Here is a 13,256-nt window from a genome sequence, read left to right as displayed (position 1 = left end):
GCTACCTCCTCTCTTGCAAGGTGAGTTTCTCGTAGGATTTCAACATTTATATCTGTGTTTCAGCAGGTTTATATATTCTTTGGCAAGTTTGGCTTTCCCACAGATGTGCCAGGTGATTAAATTGTATTGAATTGTATTGTAGATGTACCAGGTGATTAAAATGTGTTTGTATTATATCAATAAGTTGGATTTCTTTAGAAGGTGTTGGACAGGGCTTCATTGTTGAGACTACAAATCATATATGTGTGTGTATTTGAATTGTTGTCTTGCACTTGACCTGTTAGGCACTGTGCTCCTTTAGAATCCCACATTCTTCATGTTTTTGTGAACAACAGCTATGCATTTGAACCAACCCTGATCAAAACCCACTCCTCAAAGCAGAGTGAGGCCCAAAAAGGGTCACACCCAAGCAAACCACACCCATAAGCACCTTGTCTACACATATGTCTCTGAGATCCTAAGAAGGAGTTGTCCGTTGGTTTATGGCTGACCCAGCCACTAACTTTCTATTCTGGGATTGCAGCATCTGAGTATTAATGTGTCCCAGCTGTCTTTTATCCTCTTTGAAATATTGCTCTAAGTTAATCTATATTACTGACCTTTTCGTATTCCTAGAGGAAAAGCATTTGTAATAACATTTATGTCAGGCAATATCATCAGCTGTCACTGGTGAAACCATAGGTGCTGATTCATCACCCTTCAGCAGGTTTTCTGGGTCTTAGTCCCATTTCATTGGTACCATCCCTGGTGGTAGTGTGTTCTCCAAATCTCCATAACATAACATTGATGAGTCACAATTGTTCATTGTCCAAGCTTGCCTGATGTGGGCTCTGCCAAGTAGTGACATCTACCATCAGTTCTGCTCTCTCTCTGGTGGTCTGTTCATTCATTGATCCATATGAGGCATATTTTTATTGTATCAGTTGGGGCATTGGTGACCCAGGCGTTGTTCTGTCTTGTTAAGGACTCCTGCCATCTCTCTTTCGCTTTCAAGCCATGCTGAGACATCTTCCACCTCCTTGGAGAAATGTATTTAACCATTTTCCAGAATTATCAATTTAGCCAGGAACATCAAGGAGTAAATCAGACTCTTGTAATGCAGATGCTTACTTGCTTCTTTACTTCAAGGAAGGAGTCACATTTCTGCTGCACTGCTACCATGTAGTCCAGGACAATTAGTACCATTGGTGCACTCTACAGTCTTTGTTCCTTGTCCTCTGTTGCATTGAAGAATATTGTCCCTGTCTCCCTGTAGCTTAACAGGTGGCCACAATTATTCTGGAAGGAAGACCAGCACTGGTGTGGAGGCTAGCATTTGATGTGCTCTCCACAGAGAAGAACTTAAATAGTCCTTGTGGGACTACCACAAAACTAAGCCATTTTTCCAGCAACAGTTTCTTGTTTCATCCTTTCACTTTCTCTGAACTCCCAGATCCCAAATGTTATGTTGGGAGAGGTCTTATACATTCTTTACCTGGTGTTCCAGGGTGTATATAATTGGACCCCTGATGTTAAGATTGCAGTTCGAGGACCCTAGACCTCAAAGTGGCAGTTCCCTTGTGGGACCACCACTCTGACCGGTGCACCTGCTCTGGTCCTGCGTGCCCTAGGGTTGCCCCAGTTATGCCTAGTGAGAAGGTGAAGTACGAGGGTTATCCTCTTCCTATCTTGTCTTGGTCGATAACTTCCCTACCCCTGACCCATGCTCCAGGCTGCTACATGTATTTCCCTCTGGTGTTTCCATCAAGAGTGTGCACCAGGGTTCCTACATTTGCAGCTCCTTTGCCTTATAGCTCCTCTCATCCTCTGGCTCTGTCAGAGGCCGAGGTGGGAGACCTTTCCAGTCTCAACCATGGAGGTGCCTAGTCGCACCACAGTCGAACATCAATGTCTGATTAAAACCCACAACTCTTTTTTTGATTCATCCGTGTCTCCCTTTGCCCACGTACTTGGAAGCATTCAAACTTATCAGTTCAATTTGGGTCCCCAGTGTTTCAAAGTAATGCTTTTATTTTCCTCTCACCTGAATTTCAAATAGTGTAACGGCATGAGGGTGCAGCAACTGAGTTCTGTGCCCTGTATAACGGTTGTTGTAATAGAATATTTTCTATTGCAGCTAATCAATCATAACTTTAGTTCCACCAATCTAAACTCAAAAACCCACTGAAATCCACCAGTTATTATTAACTGAAATAACTATAACTTGCGCAGTGGCTAGGCACTGCTTATGACCCCAGACATTACATTATTCATAGCATTTTCTATGACATCATGGATAACTTCACTTATGACAACTGAAGTTAAATCATTGATGACAACACTGTGCATGGTGAAAGCATGAATTAGAATTACTTCAGTTAACTATAACTGCTGAATTTCAGTGTTTTTTTAGTTTAAAATATTACATTTTACTGACATTTTACCTATCTATAAAGTAACTTTAAACTTTGTATATAAATGTACATATTATTACCATAGCTGACTATAACAATTTGTTATCATTGTTTTTTTCACAGTATAGTTCTGTATTTTTTTAGTAAAATAATATAAAGGGGTGTCTTCTTACATTAGGAGATCTCCTGGCATTGAGAAAGGGCCTGAACATCAATATATCAAAGGAAGGCCTATTGGCTTTAACGGGGGTGGTCAGCACAACACCATACACACAGCAGACCTATTTGTTTTTTGAAAAAGTCACATTAATTTAATAATAACCACATTCATATATTTTCTTCATTAACACTTATTCACTAATAACAATTAGCACAACAACCATAAACATGTGTTTAATTATTTCTTTAACACTCTTTGGGGCACAAGTGCAGCCATAGGACTAACCACAGGAGGACCCCACACTCCACCTGAAGAGCATACATCTCCAGTTTAGAATATTTTACAAATGACAGCATGCTCTCCTGGTGTCATACATTCAATGTCCCAGGAGTCTTAGAGTGATGTTTAATCATATCTGAGGAACTGCTCTGCTCCCTGCAAACCCCCACAACATGTACATGAATTGCTGATGGTGCCCTGCCCCTCCTTGGGGCACCACAAGAAATATATTATTTCCTACATCGCCGAAGTAGGGCATTATTGGGCTCTCCAGGGAGGAGCAGTGAACACTAAATGAGCAACCTTGCCACTTCAATAATGAGGGTGTGATGCTGCAACTATTTTTATTGCTAGGTTTTTTTTTATTGTGGTTGCTCGAGTCCCACCTAGGGTCACAGCAACTACTTTAATTGCTTTTTTTTATTATGGGTGCTCTTGTCCCACCTAGTCCTGCAGCTTTTCTTTCCTTTTTTTAATTGCACTGCAATCCAACACTGCTCATTTTGTTCCATCACGCTGAGTTTTTTGTTTGTTTGTTTTGATTTGAGTGTTCCAGTGCTTGCTGGGGCATCCATAACCTTGATTTTTTCTAGTATTGGCAGTGTGTGGAGCCTACTCCTGCGATGCCAAGTCAGCTACCCACCTAACAGAACATACCTTGCTGGCAGCGGGAGCCATCACCTTACTTATCCCTGCCACCTGCATGTGGGTAGGGTGCTGCAGTGTATATACCACTCTGCTGGTGATGGGGAGCAAAGCAGCACACTATAATGTAGGGGGGGGTGCATTGGGGCCCACCTCTTCTCTGCGGGGTGCCTGAGAATGCAAACCAAGGACCTCTCTAAATATATGTCTTCCTCTGAGGGACAGGCATCCCAAGGGACTTCAATAAAGTCGGGGAGGGGACACTATGAATATCTAGAAATTTTTAACCTGAATTTCTCAAAAATCTTCTGAAAGGATTTACTGCAAATCACAAAAAGCACGCTTTCTAAGTAAAGATCTAGTGCGCTGCCAAATTTGGTGTAATTTTGCTGTTCAGTTTTGTTATAAGCATTTAGGACCCCCCTATTTCTCTAGGTACGCTTGACGGACCACCCCAAATCTTTCCAGAAAGGAGCAGAGGTGGATAAAACTGTTCTTTTAAACGTTTTGTGATGATTCGTCAAATGGCGCCAAAGTTATTAGCAAGCCAAAACATCCATTTCCTATGGAAACCTAATGATCCTAACAATAACTTCATGTTATTACATGTTGATAAAACAATGGACAATGTTGAGGGCCGGTGGATTTATGTGAATCTGTGGGTGCAGCACTTACCACAAAAATACATATTTACCACATTTGCCGAATTTATCACATTAATCACCTAATTTACAGATTTCATTTTGTAGCGCAAATGTATGGAAATACCACTGCCAACAATATGCCAGATAATTTGCATTACTTTCCTCATAATTTAGATAACCTTGCTGCATAATTTGGTTCCCCATGCCGAATAATGGTAGTGGTCGTGTCAATAGTGAAGCTCTGCAGAGTGATTTGTGTTGTCATTATGATCATACAATCTATATTTCACAGGGATGTGTGAAATGTTTTCCATTTTTCATGGTTCACTTTGAAATATGGATTTTTATGCCACTCATTTTGAGGAACAAAGGCAAGCAAACAAAGATGAACTCTCAAACTGTACATCTGCTCAGTAAAAAGACAATACTATAAAAATGCAATGTGACTGAAGAAAGCAACAAGATAACAGTCAGAGTGACTCTTAGCTGCCAAACTACACCAACGATCATCCCACCCTCATCCGCACCTTGAGATTTTGAATGAGAGTTGCTGGCAATCACAACAAAATAACACATGCAATTTACTGCAACAGCACAATTCATGTAACACAAAATAACATATCAACACAGCACAATTCAAAACCACAACAAAACAACAGCTACGCAGCATAAACCAGAAATATGACCCAACAACCATCACTACAGTTTTAGGAGGCAATGGCAGCTGCTGATTGCCCTTTCCTGATATCCCTGTTTTTTCTCAATTTCAGCAAAAGGGGAGGACCAATTTGAGAAAGTCATAGGTTATTTCAAAGAATGCATTATTCAAAATTACTACTGACTGGTAGAAGATCATTAATTTGTTGTTTGTGACACCAGGAAAAGGTAAATCAATGTTTTTGCAGGAACCACTTAGTGCGCACATCATTAGGCTATTGCTAATTCAAAATCAACATAGGTTTCAAATTCTGTATTGAGTGGTCGTATCAATAAATTACGTTTTTCCAAAATCTGCTTAGGTTATATTATCCCATTAAATTATGTGTTTCAAACAAGGAAGTCATCCGTTAATATTGTGTGTTATGATGTGCCATTCCATAGTATTAATCGTAATATATGTATACTCTTTATTTATATTCTGTATATGCAGTCAAATATATTGTTAGAAATAGGGTCTCTGGTTGGCAGTGAGTTTGCAGTCTTCCAAGCAGGGATCCTCACTCTAGTCAGGGCAATGGAGACACACACTTAAGCTAACCTCTGCTTACCCTCTTGGTAGCCTGGCACAAGCAATCAGGCTTATCTTAAAGGCAATGTGTAAAGTATTTGTACCAACACACACAGTAATACTGTAAAAACACTACAAAATAGACACCACACCAGTTTAAAATAATAGTCAATATTTATTGAAATCAAACAAGATCAAAAGAACAAAAATCCAACATACACAAGTAAAGTTAGGAATTTTTAAAATAATAGAATGTTACTCCGTAGAAAACAATGGAAACATTTTTGTAACACAAAGTACGTGGTTTGCGTCATAAATAAAGCTGCAGGGGCGAGCAGGCATTGGAAAAGTCAGCGACGCGTCGATTCCTTACTCGCAAATGAGGCCGTGCATTGTTTTCTCCGGTCGGGTAGGTCACGCATCGTTTTACTCTCCCGCAAGACAGCTAGGCGTCGATTTCCAGATGGGCACCTCAGGTTCGGGCAGGTTCACATGGATTTTGACACCCAGCGAAGTTGCGTGCAAAATCAGGCCGCATGAGGACAAGAATCCGCGCTGCATGGGGTTTGCGTTGATTTTAGCAGCTGCAAGCGGGCGTTGTGTTGTTCCTCTAGCCGCAATGCAGGTGATGCGTCAATTTCCCCACTACGATGCAGGTGGTGCGTCTATTTCAGCCACAATGTGAGTGGTGCATAGTTTTTGCAGCTGCATTGCAGATGGTGTGTCAAAATGTTCCCCGCACGGCTCCTGTGCATGGATTTTCACCTTGGTTTTACCAGCTTCACCTTTCAAGGGCCCAGGGACTAGATAGGGCACCACTTGGCAGGCTAGTAGTTTCAGCAGAGAGTCCAGGTGCTGGCAGAGGTAGTCTTTGATGGCCCTCAGACTTAAAAACAGGAGGCAAGTTCAGTTCAAGCCCTTGGAGACACTTCACAAGCATGAATATACCACAAAGTACAGTCTTTGTCCTCTTTCAGGCAGAAGCAGCAACTGCAGGCCAACCCAGCAAAGCACAGTCACAGACAAAGCGGGAGTACTCCTCCTCCAGCTCTTCTCCTTGGCAGAGGTTCCTCTTGGTTCCAAAAGTAATCTGAAAATCTGGCGTTTTCGGTCCACTACTTATAACCCTTCCTGACTTTGAACTAGGCAAACTTCAAAGGAAGGCCTATGTTGTTCACAAGATTCTGCCTTGCCCAGGCCTGGCTCCAGACTCACACCAGGGGGTTGGAGACTGCATTGTGTGAGGGCAGGCACAGCCTATTCAGGTGTAAGTGTCAGCTCCTCCCTCCACTCTAGCCTAGATGATCCATCAGGATATGCAGGCTACACCTCAGCTCCATTTGTGTCACTGTCTAGTGGAGATTCAAAAACAGCCCAACTGTCAGTCTTACCCAGACAGGGAGTAGACAGGCAGACAGAGTCACATAATGGTTTAAGCAAAAGAATGCCCACTTTCTAAAAGTGGCATTTTCAAACTGACAATCTAAAAAAGAACTTCACCAAACGTTGCATTTTAAATTGTGAGTTCAGAGACAGCAAACTCTGCATCTCCATCTGCTCCCAAAGGGAAACTGCACTTAAAAGTTATTTAAAGGCAGCTCCCATTTTAACCTATGAAAGAGATAGGCCTTGCAACAGTGAAACCCGAATCTGGCAATATTTCACTGTTAGGACATGCAAAAACACACCAGCCCATACCCTACCTTTAACATACACTGCACCCTGCCCATGGGGCTACCTAGGACCTACCTTAGGGGTGCCTTACATGTACAAAAAGGGAAAATTTGGAGCAGCCAAGTGGGTACGCTTGCCAGGTCAAACTGGCATTGCAAACCTGCACACACAGACACTGCAGTGGCAGGTCTGAGAAGTGTTACTCATGTGGGTGGCACAATTAGTGCTCTAGACCCACTGGTAGCATTTGATGTACAGGCCCAGGGCACCTCTAGTCCACTTTACTAGGGACTTACTAGTAAATCAAATATGCCAATGATGGATATACCAATCAGAAATACAATTTAGGCAGCAAGCATATGCACTTTAGCACTGGTTAGCAGTGGTAAAGTGCCCAGAGTCCTAAAGCCAACAAAAAATGGTCAGAAAAAAATAGGAGGAAGGAGGCAAAAAGTTTGGGGATGACCCTGCAAAAAGGGCCAGGCCCAACATATATTAACACAGGAGCATTGCTGCAGTTCAGGTTGCGTTTTACATCCTTTGCAAAACAGTAATAGGTTTGACTATAACTTTTGAGTTCTTCAGTTCACCTGCGCTTCCATAGGCGAAGTTTGCTGAACATTGATCAAGGATTTCATAGTGTAAACTATTGTTTTGGTTCGGTTTTTAAGTTTTCAACGATCATCTATAGCTTAGGTGTGCTCAGAATGAAGTCATATTCAGTTAGTATACGAAAACACAAGGGTGTGCAGTAATTCACCAAGTGATTACCAATGCATGTTCATTTAGTAACTAGTCAAATTGAAATGGGCATTACATAACAAGACTGGTCCACGTTATCAAATGTTTTAAATGGCCCTGAGGCTAAACACATATACACGGACACAACCCCCAGTCACTCGTTTACTCAGCAATTCCTATGTGTAATCCCTGTGGTCATGTTGTTTATTTTGATGTCCCTCCTTCCTCAGAGGTATAGGACAATCATTCCTCACTTTCTTTGGATTGAAACCCTGGGAAGCAGGTGTGTGCAGTACTAAAAACTGGATTTTCGTAGAGCCCTAGCCCAGCTTTGTTTTATCTACCAGGCTTGGGTCTGCATGTTGAAAACTACATTTATAGTTTCACATGGTGTCTAGTTCTGTTAATTTCTCCTGCTCCTAGGTGTTCCCAGTTTTCACAGGAAGGAAAACTACTTATGACAGCAATCATCCCCATGCAACTGGAGTAGGGATACAACTGGACAGGACCTTGAGGTTTCTAGAGCATTTTACATATTGAGAAAAATAATGTAATAATGTGCAGAATTAACATGTAGGCTTTAATGAAAATAAATGATTTTAAATGCAAAAATTGGATTAGGCAATCTTATTTTCTCATACTAGGCCTGAATAGCTGATGTTACATTGTTTGACAACTCTGACATGACTAAGGAGTGATGACAGCACAAAAGGTTAATTTTCTGACCTAACCATAGACATATTTTTCATACTGAATAATGGTAGCTGTACAAGTGTTTTTGTTTAACTATGCAAAAGTTTCTATATACACAAAGAACACTGCCAACTAATTAATAGAGACATGTTATTAACCCCTTAGCTGCTGGGCCTTTTCCCCCCCAGTGCTGACTCCTTTTTTGGCTATTTGGGGTAGTTCGCGCTTAGGGCTTCATAACTTTTTGTCCACATGAGCTAACCACGCCAAATTTGCGTCCTTTTTTTCCAACATCCTAGGGATTCTAATGGTACCCAGAGTTTGTGGTTTACCCTGGAGGAGACCAAGAAAATAGCCAAAATACAGTGAAAATTTAGTTTTTTCCAAAAAAATGGGAAAAAAGGGCCGCCGAAGAAGGCTTGTGGTTTTTTCCCTGAAAATGCCATCAACAAAGGGTTTCTGGTGCTGAAATCACTATCTTCTCACCTTTCAGGAACGGGCAGACTTGAATCAGAAAACCACATTTTCCAACACAAATTTGGCATTTTACTGGGACATACCCCATTTTTACTATTTTTGGTGCTTTCAACCTCCTTCCAGTTAGTGACAGGAATGGGTGTGAAACCAATGCTGGATCCCGGAAAGCTAAACATTTCTGAAAACTAGACAAAATTCTGAATTCAGCAAGGGGTCATTTGTGTAGATCCTACAAGGTTTTCCTACAGAAAATAACAGCTGAAATAAAAAAATATTGAAATTGAGCTGAAAACAACAGCCATTTTTCTTTATGTTTTACTCTGTAACTTTTTCCTGCGATGTCAGATTTCTGAAAGCAATATACCGTTTTGTCTGCTGGACTCTTCTGGTTGCGGGGATATAAAGGGCTTATAGGTTCATCAAGAACCCTAGGTACCCAGAGCCAATAAATGAGGTGCACCCTGCAGTTGGTTTTCATTCTATACTGGGTATACAGCAATTCATTTGCTGAAATATGAGGAGTGAAAAAGAGGTATCAAGAAAACCTTTGCATTTCCAAAATGGGATCAAGATAAGGTTTTGAGGAGCAGTGGTTATTTGCACATCTTTGAATTCCGAGGTGCCCATACTAGCATGTGAATTGCAGGGCATTTCTCAAATAGACGTCTTTTTTACACACTCTCTTATTTTTGGAAGGAAAAAATGTAGAGAAAGATAAGGGGCAATAACACTTGTTTTGCTATTCTATGTTCCCCCAAGTCTCCTTATAAAAATGATACCTCACTTGTGTGGGTAGGCCTAGCGCCCGCGACCGGAAATGCCCCAAAACACAACGTGGACACATCCCATTTTTTCACAAAATACAGAGCTGTTTTTTTGCAAAGTGCCTACCTGTAGATTATGGCCTCTAGCTCAGCCGGCAAATAGGGAAACCTACCAAACCTGTACATTTTTGAAAACTAGAGACCTAGGGGAATCCAAGATGGGGTGACTCGCGGGGCTCTGACCAGGTTCTGTTACCCAGAATCCTTTGCAAACCTCAAAAAGTGGCTAAAAAAACAAGTTTTCCTCACATTTCGGTGACAGAAAGTTCTGGAATCTGAGAGGACCCTCAAATTTCCTTCCACCCAGCGTCCCCCCAAGTCTCCTGATAAAAATGATACCTCACTTGTGTGGGTAGGCCTAGCGCCCGCGACAGGAAATGCCCCAAAACACAACGTGGACACATCACAGAAAACAGAGCTGTTTTTTGCAAAGTGCCTACCTGTAGATTTTGGCCTCTAGCTCAGCCGGCACCTAGGGAAACCTACCAAACCTGTACATTTTTGAAAACTAGAGACCTAGGGGAATCCAAGATGGGGTGACTCGCGGGGCTCTGACCAGGTTCTGTTACCCAGAATCCTTTGCAAACCTCAAAAAGTGGCTAAAAAAACAAGTTTTCCTCACATTTCGGTGACAGAAAGTTCTGGAATCGGAGAGACCCCTCAAATTTCCTTCCACCCAGCGTCCCCCCAAGTCTCCCGATAAAAATGATACCTCACTTGTGTGGGTAGGCCTAGCGCCCGCGACAGGAAATGCCCCAAAACACAACGTGGACACATCACAGAAAACAGAGCTGTTTTTTGCAAAGTGCCTACCTGTAGATTTTGGCCTCTAGCTCAGCCGGCACCTAGGGAAACCTACCAAACCTGTACATTTTTGAAAACTAGAGACCTAGGGGAATCCAAGATGGGGTGACTCGCGGGGCTCTGATCAGGTTCTGTTACCCAGAATCCTTTGCAAACCTCAAAAAGTGGCTAAAAAAACAAGTTTTCCTCACATTTCGGTGACAGAAAGTTCTGGAATCGGAGAGGAGCCTCAAATTTCCTTCCACCCAGCGTCCCCCCAAGTCTCCCGATAAAAATGATACCTCACTTGTGTGGGTAGGCCTAGCGCCCGCGACAGGAAATGCCCCAAAACACAACGTGGACACATCACAGAAAACAGAGCTGTTTTTTGCAAAGTGCCTACCTGTAGATTTTGGCCTCTAGCTCAGCCGGCACCTAGGGAAACCTACCAAACCTGTGCATTTCTGAAAACTAGAGACCTAGGGGAATCCAAGGAGGGGTGACTTGCGGGGCTCGGACCAGGATTCTGTTACCCAGAATCCTTTGCAAACCTCAAAAAGTGGCTAAAAAAACAAGTTTTCCTCACATTTCGGTGACAGAAAGTTCTGGAATCTGAGAGGAGCCACAAATTTCCTTCCACCCAGCGTTCCCCCAAGCCTCCCGATAAAAATGATACCTCACTTGTGTGGTTAGGCCTGGTGCCTGCGACAGGAATAGATCACACAACGGTCAATGTTGGTCCTTACGTGAGGCAGCTGTTGACCCTGGGGTGATCCATTCCTGACACAGACACTAGGTGTAGGCACTCAAGTGGGGTAGTGTTTTTATCAGGACAGGTGAGGAGTCACTGGGTGGTAGGAATATTGTGGATCCCAGCATATTCCTGTAGTTTGTGTGACAGAAATGCGAGAAAAATTGAGTTTTTTTTCAACGTTTCAGCTTTGCAGGGTATTCTGGGTAAGAAAACTTTGGGGAAGCCACACAAGTCACACCTCTGTGGACTCCCCCGAATGTCTAGTTTCCAGAAATGTTTGGGTTTAGTGTGTTTCTCTATATGGCCGCCGAATCCAGGACCAAAAACACAGGTGCCTGCCTTACAAAACCAGTTTGTTTTGCCATGGATAATTTTGATGTCTCCACAATATGATTTGGGTGGTGGAATTTGGGGCTGAACTAAATTGGGGAGCTCCCAAGAGAGCACTCTCTCTCTGCTTGCCGCCGCATTCACCTGCTCTCTGGGTTGGCCTAACCCACTATTACCCAGTTGCACAAACAGCTTGCGAAGGGACAGCAGGACTGTCCTCATCACCTCCCTCATAATGTACTGGAAGAGGAGTTATCGAATGGGACTCCTCTGACTGAAAAATCACTCCCAGAGTCTGCGCCATTGTCCTATCCCTCAGATGCTGTCTCAGTATCTGATGTCTCAGTCTCTGATCCTATGTCAGAGCGGTCCTCTATAACCCGAGTGCAGGCAGCAGTCATCCATCAAGATGCCATCTCTGCTATTGGCTAAACTGTTGCTCTAAAACACTAGCCTACGTAGACAGTCACAAAATCGATGGTGTGTGAGATACGTGCAACAGTAGAGGCCACCTTACCTGCGCTTCTTCCCTCAATCAGCACGTACTTTCAAGACACTCAAAAAACACCTTGTCACATACCATTCGTCACAGTCTTTAGCACCTCCTGCGCCCAGTCCAACAATCATTATTGGTGCTCCCACTCCCTCCTCCTCGGATTCCCTCATTACCACCCAGCAAAAGTGCCCTTCATCTCTCCATAGACTTTGCTAATGTACTCAGCTATTTACATAAAATACAGATTTGCTCTTTGCAGTAGGCATATAAACCTTCTGCGCTTCTTTATGGCACTAAAACTGCCACTAGACAAGTCGGACCCTTTTCCCCCCAGGGAAACCACACACATATTGACAAAAGTGATATATATATGACAGCCAATCACCTGAAACTCAACTCAAGCAAAACCGAAATAATCCTCTTTGGCCCACACAAAAACACCTGGGACCCCTCATGGTGGCCCACCACGCTAGGCCCTGCACCCACCCCCGCCAACCACGCACGCAACCTCAGCATCATCCTAGACTCCTCCCTCTCGATGACCCAACAAATCAACGCTCTCACCTCCTCATGCTTCAACACACTCCGTATACTGAAAAACATTCAAATGGATCCCCACAGAGACCAGAAAAACTGTCACTCACGCACACATCAGCAGCAGGCTTGATTACGGAAACGCCCTCTACGCCGGCACCACTCTAAAACTCAAGCGCAAACTACACGCATCTAGAACTCAGCAGCACGACTCATCCTCGACCTCCGCCGACACGAACACATCTCTCCACACCTCAAATCCCTCCACTGGCTCCCCATTGACAAAAGGATCACCTTCAAGATCCTCATCCTCGCACACAATCCACTCCACAACACAGGCCCTGCCTACCTCAACGAGAGTCACCTTCCACACCCCCACACGAAACGTCCGCTCAGCTGACCTCTCTCTCGCCTCTGTCCCCCGCATAAAACACACCACCACCGGGGGCAGATCCTTCTCCTAGCTTGCACCCAAAACCTGGAACGCCCTCACAACCCACCTTCGCAAGACCCAAAACCTACTTCTTTTCAGGAAGGGCCTCAAAACCTGGCTTTTCGAACAGTGAACCTCCCAGCCCCTTTCCCTCCCCCCGCCCCCCCC

This window comes from Pleurodeles waltl, chromosome 2_2 (assembly GCF_031143425.1).
Source record: "Pleurodeles waltl isolate 20211129_DDA chromosome 2_2, aPleWal1.hap1.20221129, whole genome shotgun sequence".
Taxonomy (NCBI): Eukaryota; Metazoa; Chordata; class Amphibia; order Caudata; family Salamandridae; genus Pleurodeles; species Pleurodeles waltl.
The sequence above is the reverse complement of the archived record's forward strand: the minus strand, read 5'-3'. Positions refer to the sequence as shown.